This window comes from Oryctolagus cuniculus, chromosome 16, assembly GCF_051225735.1.
Source record: "Oryctolagus cuniculus isolate XC-2025 breed Fujian yellow rabbit chromosome 16, ASM5122573v1, whole genome shotgun sequence".
NCBI lineage: Eukaryota > Metazoa > Chordata > Mammalia > Lagomorpha > Leporidae > Oryctolagus > Oryctolagus cuniculus.
Window position 1 is genome coordinate 4,837,626 of NC_142882.1, and position 5,347 is coordinate 4,842,972.

General features: G+C 38.0%; 1 pseudogene; it reads left to right on the forward strand.

Moving 5' to 3' along the window:
• The first annotated feature begins 2,710 nt into the window (after window positions 1-2,710).
• On the forward strand, window positions 2,711-3,319 carry LOC149121410 (thioredoxin reductase-like selenoprotein T pseudogene; annotated as a pseudogene).
• The last annotated feature ends 2,028 nt before the right edge of the window (window positions 3,320-5,347 follow it).

The following is a 5,347-nucleotide window of genomic DNA, read 5'->3' on the forward strand; positions in this document are numbered from 1 at the left end:
ACAAAAAAAAAGCTGTCTGCACCTTAATGTTTATTGCAGCTCAATTCACAATAGCTAAGACCTGGAATCAACCTAACTGCCCATCAACAGTAGACTGGATAAAAAAATTATGGGACATGTACTCTTTAGAATACTATACAGCAGTAAAAAACAATGGAATTCGCTCATTTGCAACATAATGGAGGAATCTGGAAAACATCATGCTGAATGAAATAAGCCAGTCCCAAAGGGACAAATATCATATGTTCTCCCTGATCAGTGACAACAAACTAAGCACCAAAAAGAAACCTGTTGAAGTAAAATGGACACTATAAGAAACAGTGACTTGATCAGCCCTTGTTCTGACAGAAGATGAACAACTTAATACTTTATCCCTTTTAGTATTTTTTTTGTTCTACTTAATACTATTGGTTGAATTCTGCAATTAACACACAATTATTCTTAGGTGTTTAAATTTAACTGAAAAGTGATCCCTGTTAAAATATAAGAGAGGGAATAAGAGAGGGAGGAGATATACAGTTTGGCACATGCTCTATCGGACTTACCCCAAATGGTAAAGATAGAAACGTGCCAGGGGATTCCAATTCAGTCCCATCAAGGTGGCATGTACCAATGCCATCTCACTTTCAGCATGATTAGTTTCAGTTCATAATTGATCATAATGATAGGATTAAGTGTCAAAGGAATCACACAAACAAGACTAGTGTTTGACAATACTAACTGATAGAATTAAAAAGGAGAGAATAATCAAACATGGGAAGTGGGATACACAGCAGACTCATAGAATGGCAGATGTCCTAAACAGCACTCTGGCCTCAGAATCAGCCCTTAAGGCATTCGGATCTGGATGAAGAGCCCATGAGAGTATTTTAGGCATGGAAAGTCAAGACCCTCTGGCAAAAAAAGACCTAAATGAAAGATCTTTCCAAGGGGGATCCCAGTGGAAAGAACGGGCCATCAAAGAAGGAGGTACCTTTCTCTGAAAGGAGGAAAGAATTTCCACTTTGACCATGACCTTGTCTAAATAAGATCAGAGTTGGCAAACTCAAAAGGCTTCTATAGCCTTGGCAACTCATGACAAGAGCCTAAGGTGATTACTGACGCCATAAACAAGAATATCAATTGTTAAATCAACAACGGGAGTCACTGTGCCCTAAATCCCCATGTAGGATCTCTTTCCTTAATGTGCTGCACATTTTGAATTAATGCTATAACTAGTACTCAAACAGTACTTTGTACTTTGTGTTTCTGTTTGGGTGCAAACTGTTGAAATTTTTACTTAATATATACTAAATCGATCTTCTGTATATAAAGAAAATTGAAAATGAATCTTGATGTGAATGGAATAGGAGAGGGAGCAGGATGTGTGGGTTGCGGGTGGGAGGGAAGTTATGGGGGAAAAAGCCACTGTAATCCAAAAGGTGTACTTTGGAAATTTATATTTATTAAATAATTAAAAATGATATCAAATATAAAAACTTAGAAGAGGTAGTTGGTGCTAGAGATGATTTAATTTGATGAAGTGTGCATCCAAAAGTAAGATCAAGTTCTTTGGCTGCATGGACAGCCAAGTGATAACAATTGCAAGACATTTGGTGTAAAGCAGATCTTATTTTTCAGAACTGTTTAGCCTTGTAGACCAGGAAATGTTAGTAGGAGCTTTGGTTCTGGTGAGGACATGTGTCCTGCAAATATGAAAATCTTCACACTCTGTTCTCAGTAAATGTACAAATAATGATTAGAACATACGAATTTTTTGGCCATGACCAATCCATCTGTAAGAGTAATTACAGTAGAATTGAGGATAACCTGGATTGGCGGCTTTTTCCTGTAGATCCTTGTGCCTTTCATGCAGGTTTCTGTTCAAGTACTACCAGTATGTTTTTGCCTTTGTTTTTGCTATTGAGGAGATCAACAAGAATCCCCATATTTTAGCCAACATGCCCTTGGGATTTGATTTTTCTAATGTCATGCACAGTGAAGTGACAGTGATGGAGAATCTTTTCATCTGATTTTCACACATTTGTATGTGGGTAACTTTATTTAACTGTTTGTTGCCATAGATTAATGGAGAAAATAATAGAGTGTGTGTAGGCTTTGTCTGAATCTCACACCTAGTGATTTTTGGTTGTCCTTGTTTGTGGTTGAAAATGACTGAAATCTGACTTACGATGATATAGTTCTCTATCAGGTTTTCTTTGTCTGGCTTCATTGGGTCACTACTAAAATGTTTCTTTATGTAGCTGTGATAATTGACAAAGAGATACTTTCTCTAACTTGAATTTGTTGTACAAATTTTTGAGCAGTCTTATGCGAGGATGACACATTTCTTTTAGCTGCACCTGTTTTCAAGGACCTCCCATTTGCCAATCCTGCTGGTGACCTAGTGAATTTGAATCAAAAGAGAAAATTGGATGCTGAGTATGACATTCTCAACATCTGGAATTTTCCAAAAGGTGTTGGCCATAAGGTGAAAATAGGAGAGTTTTCTCCATATAACCAACAGTTGTCTCTCTCTGAGGATGTAATAGAGTGTGCCACAGGAATTACAGAGGTAAGTTGCTCCTAATTTAAAGTTCACACTACATACACATTGTTATCCACAGTTGCTGTGGGGTTTTGTGTCACATGCCTTGAAAAAAGACATGTACAGGGCTTTGAGCTGGATGCAGTCTTTCTAAAGGCAGCTGAAATGGCTGGTTCAATTAAAATGAGGTTTCTGCTGCTTCTCCTGGTGGTGGCATTGGTGGTGGCCTGGGGCAAGACCTTGGCTAACCTGGGCAGCATGCCCAGCAAAAGATTAAGAGGCAGTACGCTATGGGGCCACCACTTAGGTTTCAGATTTGTGTTTCCTGAGATATAGGTGTGTGTTTGAGGGGTATATGTGGGTTATTAGCCAGTGGTCCCCAGACATCCAATTGAAGAAGACAATTATTTCTCTTAACAAACATATAGACATAAAGCATCTTTTCTGTCAGTTTTCAAGCTAGTATTAATAGGCTTAATAATTGTTGGAAAAGATCCTTTTGCTTTCTATGACATGCCAGCTATTAGTATCTGGCAGTGGGCCCAGGAAAATAAGGTCTATCCATATATCATGGTTTTCTTCTTAATGCTAACAACATGAGCAACATGATTGAGAACCAGTGTATGTCAACAGGTGCATTCGAGATAACTTTAAATGATGTACCTGTGTGGTCTAAACTGGAATCTGGTCACCTTCCATCCATGCAACAACTTGTTCAAATTTTTGACAATGAAATGAAACTCATTGTGCATATGGATTCAATCCCACACCATCAGTCATAGCCCCACGTATCAGCACTGAAAACTTTTTTACATTAATGGATTTTGAAAGAGCAGCATGACTGACATTATGAAGGCCTGTACTGAAAACAGCAAGCTGTTAATACAGACCAGATGCTTTTTTGGCAAGCTCATTGTACCTCTTGGAATACTGAATGCAAAAAGGTTTTTCAGTGCTAGCACATTTTGGAATTGTGCACATTTCATGGAGTGCAATAATACTGTATGATTTTCCTTCCTCTCCCAAATTCACACAGTTAATAGTTTTTTTTTAAATGTAGACATTACATGCAACTTTCATAGACATATTTGAAAAAGTTACAATTTGATTTATTTTAAAGATGTCTGTTAAATCTGTTGTGCTTTTATATGAATTTTCACTTTTTATGGTTTAAAAACCAGTCTTTTTGGGAATGTAGCCAAAGTTTCCAAATGGCTTATGAGAGTTCAGTCAGACCTCTCTAATTTGGCCATGTCCAATTTATGTAGTTTTCAAAACACTGCAAATTGTGAACAGTGCACTATACAAGATTATAAGGGGAAATATAATATCGAGTACTCTACCAATCTATGTGTATGTGTGTGTGCACATATGTATGTGTGATTACCAAGGAACTACTATAACACCAACTGCTTTTTAAGTCCCATTATGTAGTTCAAGTGTCTTGCCTTGACCAATTTAATGAATTGATTTAACTGGGCCTTTATACTTAAATAAATAAAAAACTATGCAGATGTCAGTTAAATAAAATAATTCATTTTATTGTTCAGTATACCTGTTAACATTGTATTTAACAATCGTCTCTCTAAATTTTTGTTTTTTTTCTCTCAGATAACTTGATAAGGCATACACTTTAGATTCACTTACATTTTTAGGATAATTGAAACTTAATTAATTGAATCTCTTTGCAATGTTATCAGTTGCCTAATAGTTTGTCTAATATATCAGAAGTGTATTTGAGGAACAGAATTGGAAAAAAAATTAAATTTAATATCATTTCAATGTTTTAAAAAGACAGTTAAAACAACCTAAACTGTTAAACACTGTAAGAATGACTTATCAGAAATACATCCATAATTTGGAAAAATAGTCATATTGCATCAATGATAACATGCTTCAGCTTCTAAATAGGAATTCAGTGGTAAAGCCAGTGGTAGGCCTAGATTTGTTAGTGGAAACAAATGGATTTAAGGAAAACATTGAAGAAGATAATTTCAAAGAAATAAACCCCTTAAGGGATGTTGCACACTATGGCACATTGCTACCAAATCTTTTAAAATGTCTTTTCTGGATTGAGGAAATGACTTGACATATACAACTCCAACTGTGATAGACAGATAAAGCCTTGGGATAATGTTTCCAGCATACTGTACAAGTTCATAGAGATCTGCCACTTTTCTTCCTTTGGCAAACTCATCTGTAAGGTAGACCTCTAAGTAGTGCAGTTCATCAGAAATAGCCATATAACGTTCATAGTAGCTTTTTATTGATAACATAGAAGTCTGCAGTTCACCCAGCATATTAGAAGCGCGTTTCAGAGCATCCGTGAGCTGGTTTTTATCCAGGCATCTCTTCATTTGGAACGACTGGACTTTCACAGCCTATATGGCTTCATCCAAGAGCTATTCCTGCTCATCCTGAGGTGACTGCTGTGGTGTAGGCAATGGCGACTCCCCCCAGCCTGCTGCAAGCAGCACCTACCCCACGCGGAACCTCCCGTGGTCAGGTGACTTTGCAGCCCCTTCAAGCCCTTCAAGCCCGCCCTCTCTAGTCCCGCCTTCCAGCTGGGGAGACAGCTCCTCCATTGGCCCGCTTCTAATAACCCAAGTCTCCCGTGTTTATTGGCCCATGCCACTTAACGCTGGACTGACAGGCTTGTGTGCCAGCCGGTCTGTTCACAAGATGGGACAATAGGCCATGTGTTTCAAGACAGGAGCTATCTCTCCAGGGCACATAGGAGACAGAAGGAGGGGAAGGCACTATTAAACGAGTTTCTCAAAAAAGAAGGAATTCAAGGAGGGGGAACCACCACAGCTCTGC